This window comes from Mobula hypostoma, chromosome 2, assembly GCF_963921235.1.
Source record: "Mobula hypostoma chromosome 2, sMobHyp1.1, whole genome shotgun sequence".
Classification (NCBI taxonomy): Eukaryota; Metazoa; Chordata; class Chondrichthyes; order Myliobatiformes; family Myliobatidae; genus Mobula; species Mobula hypostoma.
The window spans coordinates 203,235,863-203,251,110 of NC_086098.1; the positions used below are offsets into that span (position 1 = coordinate 203,235,863).

At 38.7% G+C, this 15,248-nt stretch overlaps 1 protein-coding gene across 4 annotated transcripts in view; it reads left to right on the plus strand.

Moving 5' to 3' along the window:
- hnf4a (hepatocyte nuclear factor 4, alpha) overlaps positions 1–15,248 on the plus strand; it is a 189,016-nt gene that overhangs the window by 141,672 nt on the left and 32,096 nt on the right. The gene's annotated exons all lie outside the window — the stretch shown is intronic.

Below are 15,248 nucleotides of genomic sequence, written 5' to 3' on the forward strand. Positions count from 1 at the left end.
ACATTTTCTATATTTATTCAAATTTCCAGCATGTGCAGTTCTTGTTTTGTTTTTACTGTTTTGGGGAGTCATTGTGATGAGCAGAATAGAGATAATCACAGGTTCAGTTTCCAATATTCTCTTTGGACATCATCATTATCTGACCTGCAAAAATGATGAAAGAAATTTAGAATTTAACATTACCAGTTTCCCAACTTCAACGTTGACTCTTTCCAAAGACACTGCCTGATCTATTAGGTGGCTCCTTTTGAGTTCAAGTTTCGGCAGCAACTCTGAACCTGCATTTCACAGAGTACATATATTTTATCTGTTTTTTTTTCTTTTTCTAATTACTTCATTAATCTATTGCCCTGAAAGCTCTGCAGACTGTGTCCTCTAGGCCTCATGCTTCCTCAATTCTCTCCACAGTTTATAATTTCTCTTTCCCAGTTCTAACGAAGGCTCTACAGCTTAAAACAGATATTGTCTGATCTCCTGAGTATTTCCATTTTATGTTCATATTTCAGATTTCCAATATCTGTTGCTTATTTTTATTTTCAATTACTCTATGGATATGAAGATTAACTATGGAAGCATGACCCAGGAAGAAAGAAGAATCACATTTAAAAATATTAGATATTGAACAGCAAAATCTAATTGGTCTGTGAGCAAGTTTAATGAATATTAAGGTGTTCTGGCTAATTCAGTACCTCAAAAATAATACATTGCATTTATTTACATAAAAGATCTGGAAGGATTCAGTTTATGTGATTTCAAAAATAGATCACTAAGGAGGCTATGGAAATTGCTAAGATATCGATCAGATATATGTGAAATTTGACTTCTTCCTTTTATTTGGATAATACATATAAAGTTATGGACTTCTTTTAAATTTAAATCCTCCTGTTTTATGTTGGCAGAAGGTGTTATGTAACTTCACAAAGCATTAATGACAATACTTCATGGGGGAAAGTATATACTATCAATTGCTATGTTCATATGTGTCATGAGAATTATGTTTAATACAAATAACTTTGCAGTAGAGACATGGACACTTCTACATACATGTTTTCCTCAACAAAGCTGAGTGACAAGCATTCCAACATGGTGAAAATCCTTTTGAAATATTCTTTTGGATTGGAACTTTTGACTGAAGATTAAGTAACTGTCAGGTCTGGCTTTAGACACCACAACCCCACAGCCCACCGCATCCAATCATGTCCCTATTCAAAATGGTACCTCACCCACCTGGATAGTTTACCCAGGTCAAGAACAGAGATTCATGGCAGACTTATCTTGGGAAGGAAATCCCTGCTCTTATTTTATCTTAATCTATTTTATTGACTGTAGCTGCTATGATCATCACTTCTCAATAAACTTTTCCCAAAGCTTATGGGGTGTTAGTTTTCATAAGTCGAGAGATAGAGTTTAAGAGTCGTGATGTAATGATGCAGCTCTATAAAACTCTGGTTAGGCCACACTTGGAGTACTGTGTCCAGTTCTGGTCGCCTCACTATAGGAAGAATGTGGAAGCATTGGAAAGGGTACAGAGGAGATTTACCAGGATGCTGCCTAGTTTAGAGAGTATGCATTATGATCAGAGATTAAAGGAGCTTGGGCTTTACTCTTTGGAGAGAAGGACGATGAGAGGAGACATGTTAGAGGTATATAAGATATTAAGAGGAATAGAGTGGATAGCCAACGCCTCTTCCCCAGGGCACCACTGCTCAATACAAGAGGACATGGCTTTAAGGTAAGAGGTGGGAAGTTCAAGGGGGATATTAGAGGAAGGTTTTTTACTCAGAGAGTGGTTGGTGTGTGGAATACACTGCCTGAGTCAGTGGTGGAGGGAGATACACCAGTGAAATTTGAGAGATTACTAGACAGGTATATAGAGGAATTTAAGGTGGGGGGTTATATGGGAGGCAGGATTTGAGGGTCAGCACAACAATGTGGGCCGAAGGGCCTGTACTGTGCTGTACAATTCTACCTTTGAAAAGCTTCTAATTGTTTTAGCAATATTAAACATCATTTGTAAAAATTTGATCTTGTTACATGTTTCACTTCCAGCAAATAATGCCCTCTTTCTAAATTGCTGGAAATCATTAAATATAATTGAAATCTGATGAAATTGGAAATTCGCATTTAGCTACTTGGTTGGTAGAATTTCTGTTTTCTTTTAATAAGTAATGTATAGTTCTTTGCGTAATGTTCAGTATTTATACTTGTGTTCAATTATTTGCATTGAAATGGGGCTTCGTGTCATTGCCCTGTACATTATTTGAGTCTGTTGGATCACTAGGTAATACAAACAGCACAGCTGTATTCTTTCCTAACAAACTAACAAAAATTGAATACTGCAACTGGAAGTGCCCAAGACTTCAAAGTGTGTTATGAAATCTATAGAGATTAGTTAAATCCAGACTCATTTTAAAAAAACAGCACAATAGTTATTAGTACCTCATATACACATTTTCATTTAAGCTCTTACATATTTTTGTGGTAAGTGACACCAACCCACTGATAAATATAAGAAAACATTCTTAAAAACTGGTGGACAAATAGGAAAAATGTTAATTGTTTTGTTAGGATTACATATAAATAAATATCTTCTACCTCGTTTGCACTTCATTTAAATTCAGCAGTCATATCATCCAATAGAATTTCCAGTTCATTTTGTTGTGCTTTTTAGCTCAGATTAAGGTGTAGTAGCATAATGGTTAACTTTATTTCACATTATGTTGTTAGTAATCAGAGCACTAATGATCCGAAGATATGTTTAAAACATAACATGTCAACTAAAGTATTTAAATTCAGTTAATTTAATCAAAAAGCTGTGACCATGAACTATTGGATATTTTTTTAAAAATTCATCTGATTCATTAATCTCACTCAGGGAAGGAAATCTGCCATCATCACTTAGACCGATGACTCTGAAATAGTTTAGTGAGCGTGGATTTAAGGGTGAAGCAAAAAATCCTAGCCTTTCCAGTTGTATCCACAAACAGTACCAAAAGAAAGACTAGCTGAACATAAAAAACATAATTTTAGCAGAACGCGGCAAATTTACCTACTTCATTTTACACATCATTTGGCATCTTCATTAATGTTTTTACTTCAAGGCTTTGCTTCTCAAAAAGCACAAACTAGGATCTATGTGTTTTTGGGCCTTTGCTATTATTAACTGAAGACTTATTCTTCTGCCTGAGTACCTACTGTGTGTGTTATTTTTCAAGACAGCATCAGTTGCATATAGACATTCCAAACATTTAGTAATTTTAAAGATGTGCAATTCAAAAATTAATTTTGCACTGTTGATCAAAACTGTTTATTCCCCCAAAATTACAGATATAAATTTGTCAGAAATTGAAGACTTTTAGGTTAGAAAGCCTTCCATGGTCCTCACAGATGGCAGATCAGAAGCTGAGCCCTGAGGTTTCTTGATTGTTTCTTTTGCATGTGTTTCTGATAGTACGTAACAAGAACTAAGTTCTAACAGAGTTTTTGTGTCTGATCTTTCTTTTTCTATTTATTGGCCCAGTTTCTTTTCAATTATTTAGATCTGCAGGAGGATTTTCTAAGTTGGCATGTCAGAAGAAGCAAATGGCTTTCTACATTAAAAGGCAATATCTAACTTTAAAATTTCCTTTAACTGGAAGTATCCATTGATGATATTAGCCATAAAGGTTGGCATGCTACCCAAACCGCATTATGATCCCATGCCCAGTTTTTGTGAGCTATCAAATATGAACCCTTTCCTCATCTTTACTGGTATTCTGATTTACTTCTTGGAGTTTTCAGATTCACATCTTGAAAATCTATTCAAATGTTACAATATATCAGTGAAAGAAGTGTAATAATAGCAGATGCACTGTGTATGCAAACAATGCAGAAAGTAGTTTCCAGCTATAAGAGCTGCTCCATTGAAAACAATTGCAAAAGTTTCTTCCTGATAATGGTAGCTGCTTCCAACAGGGCCAATGATCTTTCTTAGTTGTAATTTTTCAGGAACTTGGATTCTGGCTATGATTCTTTTCAATCACCATATAGAGCTCCACCGGATATTTTAATTTGGATATTATACACTCTGACCACTTTATTAGGTACTTCCTGTACCTAATGAAGTGGTCACTGAATGAAAGTTTGTGGTCTTCTGCTGCTGTATCCCATCTACTTCAAGGCTCAATATGTTATGCATTCAGAGATGTTCTTCTGCACACCATGGATGTTACACATGGTTATTTGAGTTACTGTCACCTTCCTATCAGCTTGAAAAAGTCTGTCCATTCTCCTCTGACCTCTCTCATTAACAAGGCATTTTCTTCCCCAGACCTACCACATACTGGATGTTTTCTTGCTTTTCACACCATTATCTGTAAACTCCAGAGACTGCTCTGCGTGAAAATCTCAGGAGATCAGTAGCTTCTGAGTTACTCAAACCATCCCATCTGGCACCAACAATTATTCCACTGTCAAAGTCAGGTTAGATATAATTTCTTCCCCATTCCAATATTTGGTCTGAACACCAACTGAATCTCTTGACCATGTCTGCGTGCTTTTATGCATAGAGCTGCTGTCATAATTGACTGATTGGATATTTGCCTTGTCGAGCAGGTGTACAGGTGCACCTAATAAAGTAGTCACGGAATGTATTCTGAAAAGTTGCACATAGAAACATATTCTATATGTGGCATTGCGTTAGCTAAAGATGAAGCAGAAGGTTATCTTGAATAGGATATCTTAAATTCACTGAAAACAAGCAATTTCCAACAAATGTAAAACAAAATCGGCAAATCTAACAGCATTTTTAATTAGAAATCCATAAAAGTGATAATCAAATAGCATTGTCAATACTAGAATCCACTTTGATGCTAGTTCTGATCATTAAAAAAGAGACATTCAAATCACAGAGCCAATGTAATGAGGCCAAGTCAAGAGAACTGAGCAGAAAGCTTATTGATGTTTTTTCAGCTGGGTGGAGGGCTGATGGGGCATCTAAAAGTAAAACTATTTCTATAGTTTTATTTCAAACAAGATCTTATGTTTTTTTTAAGAACAAATTCACCTTTCAGAATTTGCTATGTGAATGCAGGCTTTTTCCACTGAGGCTAGGTCATGAATTCTTGGAGAAGTGCAAACAAATAATTTCCTTGAGGAAAACTGATGAGAGTCGCTCTGAATTTATGAATGAAGATTTTTGAATACCCTATTGATCCCATTGACCTGTGAGTGAGTAGACAAAACTATTAGGAACAACTCAGAAGAACTGGCTGGCTGGTAAACATTTTCTCAATATTCTACCGGGTGTTATGCGTTAGCTAGTTCTGGTATAGGAGTCAAATGGGACATACTCGAGTCTGTGGTAGAACAAAGGATCCTCTGAAAAATCCTGTGGCAATTCTGGACAATATTTCTTGTGCTCTGCATGCCACCTTGACTGAACAGAGGAGCAGGTTCAATATTAGACTAAGACAAATGCGCTGTTCCAAAGAGCGCTCTGTGAGATCATTCTTACCCTCGGTCATTAGAATCTATAATGATTCAACCTATAGCTGGGAAAGTGATAACCACCTCCTGTTAGATTGTTATTAACCTCTGTTTACCAGAGCACTGTTTAAGCTCTGTTTAGCTCTATTTACCACACTCTGCTATCACAGACACTCCATGTAATACTGTGCAATACTACCATCACTTCTTATCTGGATGATGTAAATGTGCACCATTACTGTATAATATTACGCACTAATATTCTTGCACAACCATCTTATCAGTGTGAGTTTGGAAATCTTGTAAGTTTTGTAATCTTTGACTTGTAAATCTTGTACATCTTATTTTTAAGGTAACTTATTTTTTATTCTTTCTTACTTCTCTTCTAATATTTGTATATCTGTGCACTTGTATTGCTCCTGTGACTCTATAATTTCCTTCGGGATCAATAAATTATCTGTCTATCCATCTATCTAAAAAGCAATGTTGGTTCCATTTTCTCGAATCCAGCCCAGATTAATGGGATAATGAAATTCTCCTCTTCTGTATCTGAGAATTCTATGTAAAACTAATCTAGTAAGTTCCTAGTTCTAAAGTACCACTAAAAATTTTACCCAGCAAACCAGCATCTTCAATTAGAAGCCTTGGTTTTCCACCTCCATTGACCCTAACCACTGTACTTTAATGTCTTCCAGTCAGCTTCCTACTATTCTACCACTATAAACCTTAATATTAACTATTCTGCCCCATATCCTATCCTATCACACACCAGTTTTCTTTTGTGTACCTCTTATCTATGCTGACATACTGAATGCTCACTCGGAGTTCCAATGCCTTCATTGTAAAATGTCATATTCAAATCCTTTCATGGTTTTGATCCATTTTATTTTGTTCATCTGCTCTCCCTTTCAAGTGATCCCCTCAGAAGTCTGTATTTCTCTGATACTGCCCTTTTGTATATTTCTTGAACTCTTCCTTCTTTTTCTTAAAATTGATATAATTCTTTGAGATGCTTCCTCTGCACTCTCTCAGGATCAAGAATGCCATTAGTTCCACTCTGGTTTTGTGGAATCCGAGTTGTGATCAATGAGGTCAATATGAAACTGCAGTCTTGTCCGCAGATGGGGCAGGTGAGAACTGATAATGAAGGCAGGCAGGCGTTTATGAAGTAGTGTGATTATTCTGCCAACATTCCTAATGCATGGTTTCAGGTTCTGAACATCACACCCAATGCTCCTTCTCTATTTGAGTGATTGTTTGTCAGAGGTTCCCACACTCTAACATTGGAACCCATTCCTTCAATCCCCTTGCTTCGAAATTCTTTTCCTTCTTCCTGTCTTAAGATCAGCCATAATCTCATTGAAATACATGAGGAGCCATATGACCCAGTTCTGTTTCTATTTCTTATATTAATATGGTTCCTTCTTTGTTAAACCAAGCCTTACCCATTCTAATCACTGAATCATAGAAGAGCATGGTACAGAAATCAGCTATGTCTATCTATTGTGTCCAAGCAGCGTTAAATTTTATTTTTAATTTTTCTTTTCTTTGTTCCTGACATATTCTATAAAAGCCTACATCATTTTCAGCATCTCTGTTATATCACCCCATATCAGCCACAACTGTGTTCGAAGAGCTCCTGTCTCTGAGTTGGGAAGTGTGAAGTCATGTCCTGAAACTTTAGCTCAAAGGTCTGTGCTGCCATTTAAACCAGAGGTTAAAACAAGTGCCGCTCTGTTCTCTGAAAATATAAAAGATCCCATTATGGTAGATATTAATCTCTCAATACTCGTAATAAAAACAAATTATTTGGTCATTAGTATATTCCTGTTTGCTATATGAAAACTGGCATCTGTGCTCCCCATTTTTTCATTTAGTAATGTCAACCTCTCTTGAATAGTCTTAGTCATAGTCATAGTCATACTTTATTGATCCCGGGGGAAACTGGTTTTCATTACAGTTGCACCATAAATAATAAATAGTAATAAAACCATAAATAGTTAAATAGTAATATGTAGAATTATGCCAGGAAATAAGTCCAGGACCAGCCTATTGGCTCAGGGTGTCTGACCCTCCAAGGGAGGAGTTGTAAAGTTTGATGGCCACAGGCAGGAATGACTTCCTATGACGCTCTGTGTTGCATCTCGGTGGAATGAGTCTCTGGCTGAATGTACTCCTGTGCCCAACCAGTACATTATGTAGTGGATGGGAGACATTGTCCAAGATGGCATGCAACTTGGACCGCATCCTCTTTCCAGACACCACCGTCAGAGAATCCAGTTCCATCCCCACAACATCGCTGGCCTTACCAATGAGTTTGTTGATTCTGTTGGTGTCTGCTACCCTCAGCCTGCTGCCCCAGCACACAACAGCAAACAGGATAGCACCGGCCACCACAGACTCGTAGAACATCCTCAGCATCGTCCGGCAGATGTTAAAGGACCTCACTCTCCTCAGGAAATAGAGACTGCTCTGACCTTTCTTGTAGACAGCCTCAGTATTCTTTGACCAGTCCAGTTTATTGTGAATTCTTATCCCCAGGTATTTGTAATCCTCCACCATTTCCACCCTGACCCCCGGATGGAAACAGGGGTCACCGGTACCTTAGCTCTCCTCCAGTCTACCACCAGCTCCTTAGTCTTTTTCACATTAAGCTGCAGATAATTCTGCTCACACCATGTGACAAAGTTTCCTACCGTAGCCCTGTACTCAGCCTCATCTCCCTTGCTGATGCATCCAACTATGGCAGAGTCATCCGAAAACTTCTGAAGATGACAAGACTCTGTGCAGTAGTTGAAGTCCGAGGTGTAAATGGTGAAGAGAAAGGGAGACAAGACAGTCCCCTGTGGAGCCCCAGTGCTGTTGATCACTCTGTCGGACACACAGTGTTGCAAGCACATGTACTGTGGTCTGCCAGTCAGGTAATCAAGAATCCATGACACCAGGGAAGCATCCACCTGCATTGCTGTCAGCTTCTCCCCCAGCAGAGCAGGGCGGATGGTGTTGAATGCACTGGAGAAGTCAAAAAGCATGACCCTCACAGTGCTCGCTGGCTTGTCCAGGTGGGCATAGACACGGTTCAGCAGGTAGACGATGGCATCCTCAACTCCTAGTCGGGGCTGGTAGGCGAACTGGAGGGGATCTAAGTGTGGCCTGACCATAGGCCGGAGCAGCTCCAGAATAAGTCTCTCCAGGGTCTTCATGATGTGGGAGGTCAATGCCACCAGTCTGTAGTCATTGAGGTCGCTGGGGCGCGGCATCTTCGGCACAGGGTCGAGGCAGGACATCTTCCACAGCACAGGAACCCTCTGGAGCCTCAGGCTCAGGTTGAATACATGGCGAAATACTCCACATAGCTGAGGGGCACAGGCTTCGAGCACCCTGGTGCTGACACTATCTGGTCCTGCAGCCTTGCTTGGGTTGAGACGTTTCAGTTGTCTTCTCACCTGTTCAGCTGTGAAGCCCACCGTGGTGGTTTCGTGTGGGGAAGGGGTATAGTCATGAGAGCATGGTGGGGGACTGTGAGGAGGGGTAGGAGGGGAGAGTGGAATATGTGTTGGTTGGGGGCCGACAACAGATGACTCATGTGGGGGATGGGCAGGGGCCACAATGTCAAATCTGTTAAAGAACAGGTTAAGTTCGTTGGCCCTGTCCACACTGCCTTCAGCTCCTCTGTTGCTAGTTTGCTGAATCCCCATGATGGTCCTCATCCCACTCCAGACCTCTCTCATGTTGTTCTGCTGGAGTTTCCACTCAAGCTTCCTCCTGTACCTGTCTTTAGCTTCCCTGATCCTGGCTTTCAGGTCCCTCTGTATTGCCCTCAGCTAGTCCCGATTTCTATCTCTAAACACCCTCTTTTTAGTGTTCAGGATGTCCTTAATGTCCTTTGTTACCCATGGCTTGTTATTTGAATAACAAAGGACAGTTCTTGTCAGAACATTGCAGTCCACACAGAAGTTGATGTAATCAGTGATGCATTCTGTGAGCCCATCAATATCCTCTCCTTGTGGATAGGTACTAAATTAGCTGTAAACCACTTTGAAATGTTTCGAGGCTGTGAAATAAATCTGGATTCATGGATTTCTTTTGTCTCTTCATGTCGCACAGCCTATCCAACACCAGAGCTATGCTAATAATTCTTCCACATGCAAACGTGTTATACTCGTAGAGCAAGATTTTGCTTTTGTAGACTCTGCCACTGGCTATGAAGTCAAAGTTCCAAATACTTTCTTAATAACCTTTACAGCTTGTCTTGCAAGATTGAAGGTTTGCATATGAACATCCCTAGATCAGTTTCTTCCTATTTCCTTCTTAGAAAATGAATTGCAGAATTTATGCTGCCCTCCTCAGTCTTCCTATCAAATTGTACTAGAATGTTAATTTCCAATTGGTGAATGTCCTCCCATTTCACCAGTCAGTCTCTGGCCTCCTGGTCTGTTATCATTTCCTCACTGTTTGCTGTACTACTGAATCTTCATCAGAAAATTTGAAATTATGGCAGATGGAGTTTAATACTGACAAGTGTGAGGTATTGCACGTTGGAAGGACAAACCAACATAGAACATACAGGGTTAATGGTAAGGCACTGAGGAGTGCAGTGGAACAGAGGGATCTGGGAATACAGATACAAAATTCCCTAAGAGTGTCGTCACAGGTAGATAGGGTCAAAAAGAGAGCTTTTGGTACATTGGCCTTTATTAATCGAAGTATTGAGTATAAGAGCTGGAATGTTATGATGAGGTTGTATAAGGCTTTGGTGAGGCTGAATCTGGAGTATTGTGTTCAGTTTTGGTCACCAAATTACAGGAAGGATATAAATAAGGTTGAAAGAGTGCAGAGAAGGTTTACAAGGATGTTGCCGGGACTTGAGAAACTCAGTTACAGAGAAAGGTTGAATAGGTTAGGACTTTATTCCCTGGAGCGTAGAAGAATGAGGGGAGATTTGATAGAGGTATATAAAATTATGATGGGTATAGATAGAGTGAATGCAAGCAGGCTTTTTCCACTGAGGTAAGGGGAGAAAAAAACCAGAGGACATGAGTTAAGGGTGAGGGGGGAAAAGTTTAAATGGAACATTAGGGGGGCTTCTTCACACAGAGAGTGGTGGGAGTATGGAATGAGCTGCCAGACAAGGTGGTAAATGCGGGTTCTTTTTTAACATTTAAGAATAAATTGGACAGATACATGGATGGGAGGTGTATGGAGGGATATGGTCCGTGTGCAGGTCAGTGGGACTAGGCAGAAAATGGTTTGGCACTGCCAAGAAGGGCCAAAGGGCCTGTTTCTGTGCTGTAGTTTCTATGGTTCTATGGTTCTATACCCAGAGTACTTAAATACAGGTCATTCTAACCACAGTTTTAACACGAACCCTGAATGTACTACAAAACTGCACACTTCTCTTCAGTTGCAAAAGGAACCTTTAAGCTTCTTTCCCATTCTCTAAGCTTTTTTTTTCCAGTCAATTTAGTATCCAAGTTACCATTGCAACTTTAATCCTACAGACTACAATTGCATTAAAATATCTATCACATGATACCACATCAAATGGTTCTTTTAGCATCTAAATGCTCAACATTAACCATACTTCCTTAATCAAACCTCCATTCAATTCAAATCAGGTTAATCAAGCTTGATATGATTTCAACAAATCTATGTTACTGAATATGTTAATATATTAATCTGTTTAGTCTGTATAAATCAATGAGAATCTTATGATAGGTGTTGTATTTACACAAGCTGGGCTAACTATAGGGAATGAGTGAGGAACTTGAATACTTTTTGAGCATCTTTTATGAGTTATAAATGCTTCTTTAACTTGTGGCTCAGATGAAAGTTTCTAATGTCTTCTTGAAAGAGTACAGTGGCCTTGAGTTCAGTCCCCTTCTGTGGAGGCTCAACATTTTAACTAATCAGTTTTAGGTAAGATGGCTCAAATTTTAAAGTAAAATGCTGCAGGCTGTACATGTCTAAACAACAATGGACTGCTGTAATACCCTGCAAAACATCTTGCCTTCTGTCATCCACAAACAATCTTGGTGGCAAATTCTGCTTTCAGGACTGGAAGCTGGCTTGTCTGAATCTCTACAGCAAACCTGAGTTTCCACATGTTGGATGGCTATTGCTTAGGGTACAATTATTAATGATCACTACATCATGTTACTGGAATTTAGAACCAATCCATCTTTGAAGGATGGGCTACAAGCTCTGTATAAGCTCCTTTGCCCCATCATTGATGGGCCTGTCCGTACTCTTTAACAGTGAATTTGGGATTTCTGATAAATTTGAACAGTACCAAGCTTGACAGTTTGCATGCCGATTAGTCTCTTTGGCTGAAATTCTCATCTGCCACAGCAACAGAAGGTATATATGACGTATAGTTTGATTGGTATCCTGGCTGTCATTCTCCCTGTTGTAGTTGCAAGGTACTCATGTCTGTTAACTCACCACATTGAGAATTTCATCTCTATGTTATCTCCTTAATTTACCACATTGTGCTGATGGTACGAGTATCAAACCATGTCTATGAGAGCAAAATAGAAGGACAGCTTATCTTCATGTGCTCTCTGTCTTCTTGCTATCCTTCCGTTGCCAATCCTTGACACTCTAACTATCTGAAAGGAGAAAGAAATAAGAATAAAAATGTGGATAATGGAGTCAGGAGAACTGAGAGCTGACTGCTAACACTACCAGCATCCTGCAAGCCAGAAGAGATTGTAGGGTGAGGAGAAAGTGGGATGGGATAGGAATGACTAGGTATGGAAGATACTGCCATCACTAGTTTAATTCCATCCTACCACTAGCCAGATGCACAGTAATAGCTGATCCAGCGAAGGCCAACACTGGCTCTTCCATTAGGTGAGAATTTACTGGTGTGTGTATCACACAGATAGTTCATGCTGCATCTGTTTAGCATCACTCTCTCCTGCATGCCACTGATCCTGGCATTGACCCTCAAAGCTGTCTGCTCCCAATAATTAAACAATGTCGTGCACTTACTCACAGTATTGTATGGAACATTGCTGAATGAATAGAGAAATCAGTGAAGTGAGCTGCCAGCACAAACTTCATATATAGCCTGCACTGTAATCAACTGAACCTGGCTAATAACACATGGCAGTTTCTATGACCATTTTCAGATGTAATTCAGTGAACCATTCTCTCTTTCTTTCTCTTGCTTTTTTTTTCCAATTAGTTTTTTTTATTTTGTATGGTTATTTTAGTTTCATTTTATTTTTCAAAATGCCAAATATCTTTCATTACTAATAATAGTGTTACTTATCTGTAGAGGTTTAAACAGGAAGTAACTTTAATATAATCTTTAAGTATTTATATTCTATTTATGTTTGACAATGATACCTTCAGACTGACTGTGCTTTAGATATCTCACGATGTGCATATCTGAGTTAAAATGCAGGAGTGATGTCTGGTCGATATATCATAAATTTAATATTATTGTGGAAGGCAGTATGGGACATATTCCTTCACATGTAGAAGTGGTTATGGACCCTGTACTAGTGCATTAGATGCATATAAATTTTTTGCACTTCCATCAGATATCTACTCATAACATCTTTGTATATAGAATATACAAGGCTCTCCTTGTGTTATATTTTGCCAGGCAAGCCTGTCTCCTCCTTCATCTTTTACCATGTAATTTAATGTAATAGTCTGGATTTCCATTTTCCATAACAGTTCTTACACTGTACCTCCATAATACTATCGCTCAGATGTTAGATTCTTAGCGTAAAAAAGCTGGATTTCCCCAGACTTCCCACACTAGATCAGGAGCCGTGCTGAGCTCTTTGTTATTTATGGGATTCGAATGTCATATTGTGGCTTGACAGTGCAGACAAAACATAATACTCAAATGATACTTTGACCAGAGCACAGAACTGTACACAAGAATAATTACTTTCGCTGGCATTTGCACTGTTCACTTATGTGGCCCATGTTCAAAGATATTCCTTCTATTAGTTTTGTTGATTATCAATTTGGTTCGGTTTGGCACATCACACTTGAAGTTGACTGAAACTCACAGATTTCATTTTCCGTTGGACTTCAGCATCATCCATTGTGTCCTACAATAACTTGATATTCTATACAAATTGTGTTAGTCTGCACAGTACTGCACTGCATTTTATCTTCACATTGTGATCCCGTCTGTTTTCTTCAAATTTATCACCATTTGTTTGTGATTTCAGCAAATACATTCTGTTTATACTAAGTTTCTAGATTTCAGACATTAGTATGCAATAGAAATATGTGTTGGCAGATTCCCTGATACTTTACTCAATGCTTCCTTACATTCCAACAGAATTTGTTATTTCTCAGATTTTAGACAGTTTATATGTTACCCTTATTTTTTTAGGTTTCAATGGCTCCAGAGAAGGATTTTTTAAGATGGCTAATGGAATCCTTTTTGGGGGTTTTCCATGGTTGACAATTAATGCCATTAATTCTTTATAGTTGAGATTCTGGTGTTTTTTAGATTATTTTCTAGATGATCCTCAAACTTATTCCTAATAATTAATTACATTATTTTACACAGGCTGGAAGCAAAAGGTCTAAAAATGCTACTGTTGGTTTTATTTCCCTACATGAACATGAATGATTAAATTGTCCGTTTGATACACTGATTCCTTCACAAGAGCCATCATGTCCTCAATTTCCTCCCTAGATTCGATCAGCACTGTTCCACAATCTACCACCAATGATTTACCTGTTGAATCTGTCCTGGATTTCAGTTCATTTATGTTCAACTTGTTACCTTTGTTCTAATTAACTCTTTTTGAGAAAAGTATAGTGTCCATTCATAAGTGGCCCACCCTGGTGAGATGTGACCCTACATTTAGTGTAGCTCAATCTATTTTTAGAGCAGAAAAAAATACATTTCTTTGCAAGTTGTTTTGTGTTTCAAAACTGTTTCATAAAATAAACTGGTCAGTACCTTGGAACTCTGGGTTTCATGTAAGGTGACAGGAATTAAATTTCCACATGGCCAAGCTACAAAATTGGTTCAGGCCTGCAAAATGAATGAACTTCATCAATCATAGGACAGGCATTTGATCTTAGATCACCTGAAAACTGCTGTGTTGCATTTAGTACCCTTAATAAGTTTATTGTCATAGAGATGTATAGTATTGCAATGGGCCTTCCAACCCATCATGCCCTAGCTAAGATTTTTGCCCATCTATAATAATCCCAATTGAGCGCACTGGGTCCATAAACTCTATGCATTGCCTGTTCAAGTGTCTGTTTAACAGTCTCTGAAATGTAGTGACTTTATCAGTTGCTACTGTGTCCTATGGTTGCAGGTTATAAGTTTGTAGGTATCAAATGCTTACTGTGTTAACTTGACCTTCAAATCCCTTTTGAAAATCCTTCTCATCTCTACAAACATATGCCCTTGTGTTTTTGATAGACCTGACATGGGAAAAAAATTCTGACCATCTACCCTATCGTTTGAATTTTTACATCCATCCATCATTTCATCTTTCTGAAGTTTCATCTCAGAGCAACAAGCCCAGCTTATCCACTCTCTCTTCATAACTAAGTCCTCCAAAACAAACAACATAGCGGTGAATTTCCTTTGCACTATTTCCAGTGCAATCACATTCTCTAATAGCTTTGTGATCATTACTGCAACAACACTCCAAGTGCAATCAAATTTGCAACATAACGAACCAAATTTTATATTGTATCCTTCAAACTCTGAAGGTAAGCATGCCATATGTCTTCTTCTCCACTCTATCTACTCCTGCTGCTGCCTTCAATGAACTTTA